General features: G+C 44.4%; 1 protein-coding gene across 9 annotated transcripts in view; it reads left to right on the top strand.

Moving 5' to 3' along the window:
* The window catches only part of LOC102448049 (ligand of Numb protein X 2-like), a 54,222-nt gene that overhangs the window by 6,523 nt on the left and 32,796 nt on the right, over positions 1-14,903 (top strand). For 2 of the 9 annotated variants that reach the window (XM_075940862.1, XM_075940860.1), the window contains exon 2: positions 8,371-8,486. The exons of the other annotated variants lie outside the window; for them this stretch is intronic. The gene's annotated coding sequence lies outside the window, so the exon portion shown is untranslated. The remainder of the gene's footprint in view (positions 1-8,370; positions 8,487-14,903) is intronic. 9 annotated transcript variants of the gene reach the window in all.

Here is a 14,903-nt window from a genome sequence, read left to right as displayed (position 1 = left end):
GTAGTGGGGGTACTTGCTGGGCTGTGGTGACTTCTACTGTCTGGAGCAAGACCCAGCAGGGAAAACCTCATTATGCAAAGGTGACGCCAAACCTGTTGAACCAGACACCCCCCATGGAGAGGAACAAAGGAGGGTGGAATGCTGCCCTGGCTGGGGGGCAGGGCTGGAAGAGTGGGAGTTAGTTGAGGTCTGGGAGCATGGAGGAGACAGCCTAGGGAAAGGGGCTGGAGCTAAGGGGCCCAGTCTCCCCCCATCTCAGGGGGGCCTGAGGCATCCTAGCCCAGCTCTGTGACCAGATTACATCTGTGCTGTGCTGTATCCTGGAGAGGCAATAAACTTCCTCTATTTCACCGGCTGGTGCAGTCTGTTTGTGCCATTTTGGGGTGCAGGAGACGGGGGACCCCCAATGTGCAGTCACACACCCTCCCTCCTATCCAGATACCCTACCCTCAATCTGCTCCTGCTCCCGCCTCCTGGAGTGCCCATGTGGTGCCGGGTTTCCCAAGCCCTGGCCCAGGCTGGGTGGAGGATGCAGCTGGGTGAAACACTGAAAATTTATTCATTTTTTTTATTCTTTTTTTTTTGTATGCGTTTATATTTTTGGGCTGCGAAAAACAGATCTGAAAAGAAACGGGTTCCAACTAAAGTAAAAAGTTTGGGAAACCCTGATCTAGCCAGCTTTCTGTCCATCTTACGGTCCATTTATCCAATCTATATTCCCTTAACTTGCTGGCAAGAATATTGTGGGTAATTGTATCAAAAGCTTTGCTAACGCTGGCACTGGGGGCTTTGGGAGGACAAGAAACAACTTATTTGAATATTCATCATTTGCTTAATGCAAATATGCAGATGAATGTTACCGGTCCTCCAAAAGCTCGTGAATGGATTTACTGGTCCCTGTGTCAAAAAGTTTGGGAACCCCTGGCTTATCGGATAGTAGACTAGTCATTCAGATCCCTAGCACAGAGTCCCCCTGAGTTCAAAGGGTCTCTGTGAATTTAAGGGACTACTCATGTAGAGAAAGTGGCAGGAGCCAGAGGTTATGCAAGGAACTATTTCGGAAAGTGACTTTCTAGAGTAGATCTAAGAGGTTCTATCTTTTTCTTTTCTTTTTTTTTTTTTTTTAATTTGAGTAAAATAATAATTGTTCTTCTATAAAAATGTATTTTTTTCTGATGACAATTAGAGCAGGCTCATTCTTTGAAAGCATAGTCTTTCAGTGGCAGTTAATCCTTTCTATGGATTGTTGTGTTGGGTTTTTGGAAAAAAGCTAGTGACCAAATGTTTTGTGTTTTTCCGGTTGGAATCATATGCTATGTCTTAATTCTTCATCTGCAGTGAACCATTACCAGCCCAGAATATAATGAGGAGCAAACCTATACATAATAGATGAAGGAAGCATTCAGCTATATATTAGGTGCTGACATTTTTCTCTGTAAGGAATAGACATGGACAGTCCCTTCAGGCCCTGTGAACCTTAGTCTGAAGAAGTACAGTACAACCTCAAAGATAGGAACCCCAGAGATAAGGACATAAGAATGGCCATACTGAGTCAGACCAAAGGTCCATCTAGCCCAGTATCCTGTATACTGATAGTAGCCAATGCCAGGTGCCCCAGAGGGAATGAACAGAACACATAATCATCAAGTGATCCCTCCCCTGTCACCATTCCTACTCATCCTGTTCAACAGCCACTGATAGACCTATCCTACATGAATTTATTTAGTTCTTTTTGAACCCTGTCTGAGTTACAGACTAACAAGTCAACCAGACATCATGTGAAATCTGAAGTAACCAGTCAGGTATCAAAAGAGATGGGAGAGGAAACAAACACTATACTGTGCAGGTATTGTAAAGATAGTCACATATGGGCTGCTTGTCCCAACCTCTGGCTACTTATAGCAAGATGTGGGACTGCCAAGGTAGTTGGAGATGGTAATCAGATCCAGGGTTCTTGTGGCTTTCATCCCTTCCCCTGGTCAGGAGGGAGACATGCTATAAACACATAGGCACATGTAACCACCTGCAGGTAGAATTGAACATGGGATCTCTGGTACTTAAAGTATGAGCTTCTATAGCTTCAGCTATAAGCCAGCTGGCTCTCAGCTAAGGCTGTAGAGGTCACTCATTGTTATCTCTGGTCCAAGTGGTCTAAGTGCCACTGCATGGGACTGTGAACCACACCCAGGAGAGAGAGACAGCTCAGCTGCTGCTGAAGCTTGGCACTGTGTACTATTTGAATACACCTCAGTTGATCGCAACCAAAAGATTTTTACCATTTGTCTGTATGTTGTGAGGCCTGTGTGAAATAAATGCCATGTAAAAGAGTCCTGTGACAAAAAAACTGCACCGTTTCTGCCAGCTAGCCAGATGTTGGCAGTCTTGAAAAAAGGCCAAGAAATTAATAGACCTATGAGCTAGAGAAAACATCCTCCCTCACATACTCTATCACATACTCAAGCAAATTAGAGGAGCACTGGCAGGTGACAGTCTGGGGAAGCATGTGCTGTCACTGCCCTATTTTTCTGGATTAAAAGAGTTCAGTCTCCTTTGTAGTCACTCCAGCAACTTTAACCAGAAAGGAAAAGAAACTAAAAGATAAGTATCTGCTTACTCACAGTATAAATATGTACATTTCTGCACTCAGGATAAGGTAACAATGGTTCTATAGAAGCTATTGATATTTCTGATGTAGGCTCAGACCTTATTTTAGCAAAGTCAAGAAAACACGCAGCTGGAGAAAACACAGTAGAAGGAAACAAACTTTATTTTTGCTAGTCTCTAAACTCAGTGAGAAACAACCAACAAAATTATTAGATGAAAGGAAAAAATTCTGCCCTAAATTACATCCACATAGCCACATTGAAGATGGTTATATTGTGTAGGTGTAACTGAGAACAGAATACAATCCTAATTAAAAAAAAAAAAGCCATAATGCTTTTCTGCCTATTAACATGCAAAAGGCAGCAGACTTAATTGTCCAATGATCTTTTTTTGCTTCTACTTTCTAGAATCTGAAGCTTTAATGAGTTGCTTTTCACTTTTCTCATCCACGTTCAATTAAGATGTTGGGAAAATCCAGAAAACAATTTAAGAATAATTTTAGACAGTCTGTAGTTTACTTTGGGGGAAAAAAGATGGGCTCAAACGTTTGACGGCTTTGCACCACTCCAGAAACTTTCACTCTGACAGAATAACCCACCATTGTTGGTGTCCATGGATGGCATAGATCAGCCATAGTAGCACAGCCAATTGCTGTTGTCACCTTGAACATGTTAAAACAACCTGAAGGATGAGTCCAGTCTAGTCTAGGCCCAGAATTGGGGAATTTCTAAAGGGCAATTCATTACCTATCTCCTCACATGTGCTCTTGGGTTGCCTCTGATAATCTGGCTTTGCTGTGCTGAAGTCAGATTCGAGTTCCTCCATGTGTCAAGAAGGTACATTGGCCCAAAGTCTGCTGTGGTACTCTGGTGTAAGACTTACACCGGTATAACAGAGCAAAATTTGTCTTACTGAGGAACATTCATCTTCAGCTCTGCTTGGCTCACTGCTTAATCCTTCAGTAAAAAAATCAGTATCTTGTATATGATGTCTCCATCTGTGGCTATGAAATTGACAGGGATGAAACATATTCTACCATATAGGGTAAAATTCTGCTTTCAAATACATATTTGATAGAATAGGGGGGAGAGACTATTCTTGCTAGTTTATTGCCAGATGTCTTGTGGTGGTAGAAAAAAATTGAGCTCCTTATGCAAATGTGCTTTAGCAAATAATTGCCCTATGGGTATTTCAGCTATCCTGCGGAAAATGGATAATTCTAATGCAAGGATATAATTCTGAAGTACGGATTGAACTTCTTTGGTCCAGCTACATCTGTGGTCCGGCATCATTTTAGTTAACTGGATGCCCACTTATCATGGGTGTGACCAAGTTTTCTCATAAAGTTTGTTTATAGACATCAGTCCTGATGCTCACTGTTCTGTGCTGGCATTTAGCTGTAATTTACCCCTAAATGTCTTCTAAGAGCCCAGCAAGCAGTGGAAGTGTTGGCAATGCTGCTAGACAATATTGACCTCCTGTGGTCTGGCAAATTCTCTGGTTCGGCACCAGGTTCCAAGGAGTCCGGATGAGAGAGGTTCAGCCTGTATAACTATAAAAAGCTATAGAAATTAAGCTTTTTAAATTAATATTAAGATATTAGTTTTAATCCACATTAAAGTTTATAAGACTTTTCCATAAGAAATCAGGGGTCAGTATAGAAATGCCATATAATCTAAAAAAGCAGCAATTGCAAATGGTTGCTTATCAGTAAATAGATTGATGTTTAGAGGCATTAATTTTAAAACATTCTTTCCAGAATTAAAGTTCCCTTTAAGCTAGGAGGGGAACTTCCATCTTAAAACACTACTCCCCACACTATTTTCACTGGTATATAACTGGGTAGATTTTTAATGCTGAATTTTATAAAAGTGTCCCTGTTTGATGTACAATTATATTATGTAAGGCATGCTGCTCAGAAATTATTGTGGTGGGTGAAAAGTGCTTTCTTTTCACATGTATTATGTGGACAACATCCAGATCTGATATGAGCACTGACATGTGTTTATTCAAGTTACTGCAGCAACTGACAGGGTTTTATTAGAACAAAGGCATATGCCAAAGACATGCCTCTGCACATTACACATAAGAGCTTGTAAACCATAATGCTGACTTAGTATTTTCTTCCTGTCTTCAAAATAAATGGAATTTACAGACAGACACTAGATGATGTGTATTAGGAATGCCTATTAGTCATGTAGTTGATTGACAGGAGGTCTTCATCCCTTCTTCTCAAATGCATACCAGAACCTTGGGAAAAAGGATAAACTTAAACAACAACAAAAGGTCTGGTAGCACTTTACAGACTAACAAAACAGGTATCATGAGCTTTCGTGGGCACAGCCCACTTCTTCAGATGTTAGTTACTTGGATGAAGCCTGAGTCTTAACTTCAGGTTTTCTAGTCTTTTTGCTTTGATTTGGACTTTGTGTTTTAATTGCAGGAGAAAGCCAGATAATTAAAGTTTAAATACTTGATCCTTAAATTGCACCAGTGGATGAATTTTCCCCTTCTCCTCCACAAAGCTACTTGTTTATACAAAGATCAATTTAAGGATGGAGATAACAGTCTTATAAAAACTTTTTTTGTACAGAGATGGCTGCCAAGTCCAAAGTGAGTATCAAAGAAAAGAGTAAGGGTAGTATTTAATTTCTAGGAGGAGAGACATTCCATTGGAAGAAAGAACACAAAACATAATGCAACACACAAGGCCAAATGCACCCTTAGGAGCCTCTGAACCAGTGTTTCTTAAACTGTGTTCTGAGGCAGTCAGAGGTGTGCTGCCGAGAACAACAGAATTCAAAATGGCTGGCCTTAAAGGGGCAGGCAACCTTTTTTCCCCCCTGAACTTCTCCCAACCCTTTTTTTCTAAATAACTTCCTCCTCCCTCCCCCCCCCCCCGACCCTTTTTTTTCCCTCAACAAAAAATCCTTGGTGTTCCTCATAAAAAAAATTGTTTGGTGTTCCTTGGTCTTAAAAAGTTTAAGAATGCTGCTCTGGACCAAATTCACCAGTGACATAAATTGTTGTAAGTGGTAAAAGAGACAGTTGTACAAACTTGGCATTGCATTGTGTTAAATGAGGTAAGGTGCATGCTGAGAGGGGTCTGAAAAGGTTATGGGTGTAGCAGAAAAAGCATCTAGCAAGAATGTATAAGGTATGTGGCAATCAAGAGGGAAAATGATAAAGCCAGCTCATTTTCCTGCTATGCCTACCCTTATTTTCTGCTCTTCTGGCATTCATTGTACACATTTTGAATTAAAATAATCACAACTACTTTACCATCTAAAATTGTCTTCTGATCAATTCACATGTCATTGAATCTCTGTTAAATTGGCCCCGAAGAGACCCATTGTTTAGGTCTTCGAGCTAATTATGCTTAGACACTTCTGCAAATATGTATTTATCTTTTTAATAAAAAGGTGGTTGGAGGGAACCCATTTGGAATTATTAAATGAACATTGCCAGGATAATGACAGAGCTAGATTATCTTTGTGTTACGTGGCTATGAATTAGGAATAATGATTGAAAAAAAAATAAAACAAATTACACTGTTATAAGTAAGACGAGATTAAAAATGGAGTTCCTTTGCTTTAGAATATTAGAATTGCCAGAAGAGTGATGTTGCTGTTAGAGATGTTAAATTTAGATTAATTAACTAATCGAATAGTTGATGGGATTTCCATCAACTACTTCATTAGTTAAGGGCACCTCCACCTTTCAACTGCCAGGCTCTTGCTACAGTTCAAAAACAGAAGCCCTGCAGGGAGTGCAGGGCCAGCAGGGGCTCCCCTGCGGGGCTTCTGCTTTTGAAATGTATAGAAGAGCAGGGCTCTTGTACATTTCAAAAGAAGAATCACAGCAGAACCCGTGCAAGTGGAGACTGCTTCAGTTCCCGCTTGTGCCATTTCCTGATGTGCCTCTATCTCCCCTGCCTCCTGCGAAGATGGTGCTGGGAGGAACCGGCTTTTAAGCCAGCTTTTCCCAGCACCGGCCCCTGCTCCCTCCCTTGCTGCCTCTCTTTGATAGAGGCAGCTGGGGGTGGGAGGGCGGAGAGAGTGACTAGTTGCATTGTTAGTCAAATATCCAATAAGCTTATGCTTATCGGATTGTCAACTAGTTGCTTACATCCCTAGTTGCTATATCATTAACCTGGGCCAGGAAGTGGACATTCATAGAAGGGTGGTAATGAAAGTTGCCAAATTCCATGTCTACCTTGTCTGGTTTGTTTTAGGAATGTAATAGTGTAGTCGATTGATAAGCAAAAGCTTATCGGTTAATGCTATAGATTACATGCAGTTTCCACCCCCAACCCTCCACCTCTCCACCAGTAATTTTTTTAGCAGACTGGCCAGCAGCCTGGCTCAGTCCCGGCTTGCGCCAAGTCCGGGACATATCCCCACTGTGGTTCTGCATTTAAAGTGTATCAGGAGTCAGTTTTTTAGGAGACTGGCCAGCAGCCTGTCTCAGTTCCAGTTCATGCTGGGTCCAGGAGCTCAGTCCCCTGGATGGGCTGCTGTCACCCCACACTGCACCCCACACTCACAGCGCAGGGCGACAGGCAGCCAATCGGTGAGGGGAGCTGTTTTTTAAGCTGTCTCCCCTCCCGGAGCAGTTTCCTGTATCAGAGGCAGCAATGCAGAGTGGCAGGGGGCTCTTTGGGAGTGGGACCGAATTGCACTGGCTGCCATCCCCACCTCTGGGGACTATAGAATAGTCATGTAACCGATAAGAATTCATAAGGTTAAGTGATTATTTGGTTAACTAAAATTTAACATCCCTAGTTTGTTTTACTTCCCCAGGAGTACCATTTAAATCAGCTGCTCTTCCTTTGTAAAGTTGTACTTTAACAGGCTATAATGTAATCTTTATGGTCTTGTAACACATGCAACTGATATTCTGTAACTTTTAAAAACATGCATCATACAGGGGATCCGATGTAGCATAGAGAATTTCCATGGGGTAGTTTTAAAGTGAAAAGAAAAAATAGTGTAAAATAGAAATGATGATGCTTCTGCAGTATGAACAATTCTGTTTGGATTTTGATCTTTTATATTGGTATAAATTAGGGGTGTTAAATTTAGTTTAATCAACTAGTTGATGGATATTCCATCAACTAGTCGATAAGCGATAACCTGTTGGCTCTTAATACATTTAAAAGGCACAGCAGGAGGGATCCAACGTGAGCTGGGAGAAGCTGATTACTGGTTTGCGCAGGGTCTCCCTGCACTGAGCATCAGCCTTTTACATGTATGCCCCCATCCTTTCCCTTCCCAGCCTCACTCCTGTGGCAGCCATCCCCAGCTTGGTTCCTCCCGCCCCTGCTCCCAACACACACACTGTTCCCTGAAGTCAGTTCCTGGCTGTACTTCCTGAGTTCAGCTCCCTCTTTCCCAAGCCTTGCCCAACCCCCACAGGCTCACTCACACGCTGCAAACTTTTGCTCCTCGCAGAGGGGGACACAGTCACAGCTCTGTATTCCCCAGAAGGGAGGGGCTGGGTGGAACTAGAGTCCTTAGCTGGCCAGAAGGAAGGGGCAGGGAGAAGCCTACTGGCTAGCAGGAAAAAATGATCAGGCCCATACACAGGAATTTCTGTGGGAGGGTGCTTTTTGTACACTTGAAGTGCAATTATTTAAAATATTGCATGACTACTTTAAACGCCTTTATAAGTGTGCATAAGAGAAGTTAATAAAAATTTGAGTGGAAACAGTGATTGGTAAAATGATTTTGTTATAACATACTAAAAATTTATACTCCAATAAAGGTTTTATAGAAATTACCTTCTGAGATCATGGCGGGCAGCGCAACCGCTATGGCCCTGCTCTCCCTCAGCCGCCTCTGCCTACTGCTGCTCTACCTGCTCGGTGTGGCCAGTGCGAGGTGAGTGTGGGTGGGGCTTTCAGCTAGCAGTGCCAGGCCTGGGCTGCTCCTCACAGGTTGGAGGCGCCATTCCCCTGGCATTGCCACACTGCCACCAGCCTCACCTGCCCATTCCCCCCAACACAGCACTCTCCCATTCCCATAACACAGTGGTTCTCAAACTCTTTGGCCCGTGGCCCACCTGGCTGAATGCAAGCCTTTCCGTGGACCACCAGTTACTAATGGAAACTTGCTGTTAATTACATAATTACGCCTAAGCCATTTTGGTAGTGCTGCAGCTAAGGGAGAATGGTTTAATGTAACCAGTAATAAAGGAAATATTCATTTAAATTATTAAACAGACTAAGTGCTTTAACTTTCTCATGGTAGTTTATCAAACTTCATTTTAAATAAAGTAAAATATTAATTTGTGTCCAACACAAAAGTTTCCCATGTTTGCTTTATGGCAGGGGTGGAGAAACTTTTTGGGAGGCTACTCACCCACAGAAAAATCAGTTGAGGACCACACAAGTGAGAAGCCAAAAAAAAAAAAAAACCCACTTCCAATCCCTCCTCCCCCAACCCTCAGTAATGTGGTCCCCAACTGAGACACTTCACTCCTCTGGTGCTCCAGCCCCACCGGGAGAGGGACAGAAAGGACTGAGGTTTGGGGCTTCCCATAGGCCAGATTTACTCTTCTGGAGTTCCAGGGATAGTGGATTTTATGGACCCCCTCAGAGTCTGGGGTAAGGACAAAAATGAGGAGTTCAGAGTGTGGGACAGGGTTGCCAGTGAGTGGGATAGGTGCAGGATCTGGGAGGGAGGTGGGGCATAGAAGTGGGAGAGGTTGCAAGGTTTGGATGGGAGGTAGGATGCAGAAACAGGCTGGGAGTAGGGTGTCTGGCCAGGTGGAGGGAGCAGGAGCAAGGGAGGGTGCCGTGTGTGGCCAGGAGGGAAGGTGCAGGAAGAGGGTAGGGATAGGTGTTTGGCCAAGGGTTAGGATGCAGGAGCAGGCTGGAGGTGTGGGGTCTCGGTAGGATGTTGGTATTTGAGAGGGCTGAGGGTATGAGGGCGTGGGGACACTTACTTGCTTTTGTGTCCTGTGCTAGTCGTAGACACTTCCTCCTGCTGCTCCCATTGGCCAGATTCTATTGGTGCGCCAGTGCTGGCTTCCTGCTTGTGGGGGGCGGGTGGGGAGAAAGAGAAAGCCCCAAGCCTTGCTGTGTGATCCAGCTCACAGGGAAAAGGCGCTCCTCCTCCTCTTCACCCTCCTCCAGCTGGGGAAGGGAGAGCACTTCTTCCCTGTGAGCTGGATCTCCCTCTTTCCCCCACCCCCAAGCAAGGTGCTGGTGCTCCAGCCGCACAGGGTGGGAGAGGGGGATGCTGCTCCAGCACCAGTGTTGGCTACGTGCAGTGGAGGGTAGGAGGGGAGCTGAGCTCAAGTGGCGGTCCACCAGGAAGGCAGCCCCAGAGCTATCTCATACTGGGTGGGGTGACTTTGCACACCCGCACCTCTTTGCATAAAGGCCTGAGGAAGCAGAGGGGAGGAGGGACAGTCATACTGCAGAGTGACCATCCAGGGGCTGGCCAGCCACGGGAGTGGCTCTGAATGTTGCCAGCCACAGGTAAGGTTCCTGGGCTGGTACTGGGCAGGGTTCCCTCCCCCACCCATGTTGGTCCCCATGTCCCACAGTACAGTATTTGTTTCCCGAACAAAAAACTCAAATACTTGACTGTCCAGTTAAAAAACGGACACCTGGCAACCCTAAATGGAAGCTGGAGGCTTCCTGCCCTCTCTCCTTTCCCACAGCTTATCTGGATTCTGGAGAAGGGAGCAGGGAGAAGCCTTGCAGTAGTCCTGGGTTGCAGAGGGGCACCTGAACATGTAGCACAGCCCCTGGCATTCCCCAGAGCAGTATGGCCCCGGGGAGCCCCATCCGTTATCCTCATAGTCGTGGGCAGTTCAGACGTCTGTCCACTGCTTCCCCAGTGAGCTAGCTATGGAGAGAACCTGGCGGGCGGCCTGCACAATCTCCTCTCCCCCACCGGCTCCCTTGGTTGGCCCTGGTCACAGGCAATGCAGAATAAATCTAATTCTTAAAATTAAATCTTGGGGGACCTACGTCTTGGAAGACCCAAGTTCAATTCTCTGTTCTGCCATAGACTTTCTGTAGGACATTGGGAAAGTCACTTCTGGTTCAGTTTCTTATCTGTAAAGTGGAAATAGTATAATTTCCCTACTTCATTGGAGTGTTGTGAGGATAAATACATCAGATTGTCAAGCATTTAGATAGAGGATTCCAGGGAATGGGGTATACATATATATAATCCAGGTCTATCTGCCCAATTTATTTTGCACATCTGTGCTCCAAACTATTTTTTTTATGGTTGAGCTATAAGTGCTGAAAACAGGAAGTGGAAATTGTGGGAAATGACAGACCTTCAGTTGATGGCATGTCAAACAGTGATACTGTAATACAGGCAGTCCCTGGGTTACGTACAAGATAGGGATTGTAGGTTTGTTCTTAAGTTGAATTTGTATGTAAGTTGGAACTGGCGTCCAGATTCAGCCGCTGTTGAAACTGACCAGCAGCGGCTGAATCGGACACGCCTGGGGCAGAGCAGCTGGAGTGCTGCTGAGTTGGTCTGGTAGCGCCGACCCTTGGCGAGGCGGGACCAACCCGGCAGCACCCCAGCTGCTCTTGGGGATGCCAGGGGCAGAGCAGCTGGGGTACTGCTGGGTTGGTCCCGTAGCGCCGCTCCTCGGCGCTACTGGACCAACCCGGCAGCACCCCAGCTGCTCTACCCCAGGCGTCCCCAAGTAAGCTGCTGCTGAAACTGACCAGCAGCGAGAAAAGCCTGGTCTGCTGGGGGGGGGGGGGGGGGGGGAGGCGCACTAGCTGCGCCCCTCCCCCCCCCCCAGCAGACCAGGGAGACGCGGACTGGCTTTTCTCGCCGTGGAGGACACTGGTGGCAGGACCGCGGTGCATCTTGGCGGTCCCGCGGAGAGAAAAGCCTGGTCTGCTGGGGGGGGGGGGGAGGCGGCGCACTAGCTGCACCCCCCCAGCAGACCAGTGAGACGCGGAGCAGCTTTTCTCGCCATGGAGGACGCTAGCTCCGTGTCTCCCTGGTCTGCTGGGGGGAAGCGCCCCCGCGCCGCCGGAGGCGGCGACAGTGGGGGAGGCACCCCGCACTAGCTGAGTCTCCCCCCCCCCCCCCCCCCGTTCGTAACTAGGGGTCCGACTTAAGTCGGATTGACCTAACCCGGGGACTGTCTGTATCTGGGTACTTTAAGACCAACCACAATTCTTTTTCTGGAAAAGAGGTACTACAGTAGTATAGATAAGGTTAGTACAGGCAGAAGTATAATTCCTTGAATGGACAAAACACCCTCCCCCTGCCCACAAGTTTTAAACTAGCATTCTTTTGAAAAATATCCTATTATGAGAGTATTGAATTAGCATTTGCAAGTTTAAGAGTATATCTGAATTTAATTGTAATTGGAATTCCATAGCCTGACATGGTACTGAAAGGTTCATTGTGTGTTTATTGGCACGCTACATTATTAATTAGTGCTATTCCTAATCTGTAGATGAGCACAGAAAGGGCATCTATATCTGATACAAGGAGTGCTGGGAGCTCCATTACTTGACACAACTGAAATAAGAATAGTCAATCCACTAACTAACAGATTTCAGGGAATGGTTTTGTATTGGCATACTAGACAACCTAATAGAGAAAGGAAGACACCCAATTTTGATTATTCTGTAATTCAGTGTTATAGTACAAGAACATAGGCTATACAATAGAACTTCAGTTAGGAACTACAGAGTTACGAACTGACCAATCAACGACACGCACCATTTCTAACTGAATCCCTCCCCAAAATCAAAACAAAACCATCTGACCCACACAAATACAATTCTGTGTTAAATGTAAACTACTAAAAAAAGGGAAAGCTGCATTTTTGTTCTGTACAGGAAAGTTTCAAAGGTATTATGTCGATGTTCAAATGTCAACTTTTGAAAAAATGATCATGTGTTGGTCAGATTTACAAGTTGCAGACATTTCAGAGTTACAACAACTTCTGTTACTGAGGTGTTAGTAACTCTGAGGTTCTACTGTGCGCTTTTTTTTTTTTTTTAAATAAATACTCTAGGATGCATTTGGTGTGGTAAAGCCAAAACACAATAGTTCCTTTCTAAGGAATTTCCACTCTGATGTATATAAGACATGCTATATTGTAAAATCTAGAGGAAAGTTTTTGCTTTCTAGGATTTATTCCTCCTGCTCTATCTTCTTCCCTTTCTGTAGCATATAGGACTGTGGTGTCCAGTATGCTAGCTGCTAGCCACATGTGGCTAGTTGGCCAGTTGACTGTGGCTAGTTCGCTATAGCAGTAACCACTATAGTGGCGATTGCTTCAGAACTGATTGGACACCACAGGTATTGGGATAGTGTAGTCTGAAGAATCCTCAGTGGCATTCACTGTATTCTTTGTTTTAGAAGCACTCAGAAAACAGTCAAGAGCAATAATAGCACGCAGCTAGGCTTTACAGATTTGTGTATATTTATGTTGTCTCATGCAAGCAAGGTAGGAGCAACTTAAACAGGCTTTTATTTAACAAAGGTGAAACCTCTTTACAAAGCTGCTGCTGCTCCCCTCTGTAGCTCTCACTCAGGCCTGGCCCATCTTCTCCCCCCTCCTTCCTGTTTCCTGTGCGTCCAGATTTCCAACAACCAGTGCTCCCAGTTCTAATAATTACAAGCAGCATCTAAAACACCACAATTTAGTAAACAGTAAGCTGCCCTTTGGCTTCTTCATAGTGTCTGTTTGTGTAGTGCAAAGAGTAAAAGACAACATTTGTCTTTGTGTTGGGGTAGACTGATGTAGTTGGTGTTTGTGGTAAAAGAGGGTTTTAGAGATTTGAATAATATAGGGAGCTTAGCACATTGTCTTAAGCCACAACCTAGAAGAAGGCAAAAAAGTGGAAGCAGGGGAAGAAAGCTATGGGAATATCTTCACTCACCACACTGGAGATTGACATTCCGGCGGTCAATTTAGTGGGTCTAGTATAGACCCATAAATCGAAGACTGAGGGCAGCTGCAGCCGATTCCTGCTCAGGGAAGCCAATGGGGAGTGTTTGCTCCCATCAGCCTCCCGCAGTGAGGACAGCGCTGAGCTCGGCTTATGGTAAGCTGACTTTCCAATCTAGTATAGACCTGGCCTAAGCGGTGTTGCTGAAGCTTGAGAGTATAAACGAAAGTGTGGTGAGATGGAAAGGAGTTGATCTTTGGCCCTCTAAGGTGAGAATGAGAAGTTTAAACTTGATAGAAACTGCCCATAATAACTCCAGGCATATTTTCAATTGTATCTTTAAAACTTGAATCTGAGTTTACAGGGCCTAATTGTGCTCTCGCTTTTGGTATAATACTCGATTAGAGTGCTTCTATAAAAGCTAATGCACTCAGACCAGTATGAGAGTAGAACTGTACCCACAGTGCTGGAATGGCATCCTCTAAAAATGTAATGTATCAAAACTGATACTTAAACAGTTGTCTTTGCTGAGTAACTTCTTATTAATTTTATTTACACTGAACACATCTGCTTTGTTTGAAATCAAGGAACAGCAAACAGGCATGTTCAATCTTGCTGCCTCACTAGTGCTGTTAGCAAGGTACGCTTGCCAGTGGGTGTGCAAATGTTTGAAGCAACTTCCTCTTTGTTGAAAGGACAGTGATATAAGGTAAATGCTATCTGAGCACTTAGAGTTGTTAGACAAATTAGGCGTCCAGTTTCCTATTTTTAAATGTGGACCCTTCAGAAATTTGATTTGGAGTTAACATTGAGATTATAGCGAAATAACATTTAGAACTATTTTTTTTTATTGGAGTCAGATACAGAAGTCTTTTCCATTAGTCTATAAATGACATATGGGATTTACCTCTTACCATTGTAGCAGAAAGAACAGAGATTGAAATCCTGTAGGATTCATTTGAAAAATGGCTTATCAGCAAAAGTGAGAGTGAATTCTTGGTTTTCACTGAGAGAGTATGTATTTTTTTAAAACCAATCAGTGTTTTATCTAACTATTAAAACATGTAGCATACAACCAGAATTACAGCTGTGATTCTGTGTCTTCCTGATAGCTAAAGCATGGTGTGGCAGATGGGGGTGTTAAGTTGTTGGAATTGGACTGACTGAAAGGAAGTATTAAGTAGTGCCAGGGGCTTGTCTAAAGTTGTAATGTTAGTACCTCTTAGTTTTCAAGATAAGTGAGGCCCAAGAAGTTTCCTTTTTTTGAAAGATACGGTAAATGAGGCTGTACCTATGTGCCTTAGATCAATGGTTTTCATACTTAGGGTCATGACCCAGTACTGGGTTGTGGAATGTCAGGCACTGGGTCTTGTTGCTGCAGAGTGATCAGTGGGGGTGC

The sequence above is a fragment of the Pelodiscus sinensis genome, chromosome 13, assembly GCF_049634645.1.
Source record: "Pelodiscus sinensis isolate JC-2024 chromosome 13, ASM4963464v1, whole genome shotgun sequence".
In the NCBI taxonomy this organism is placed as follows: Eukaryota; Metazoa; Chordata; order Testudines; family Trionychidae; genus Pelodiscus; species Pelodiscus sinensis.
The sequence above is the reverse complement of the archived record's forward strand: the minus strand, read 5'-3'. Positions and strand labels throughout refer to the sequence as shown.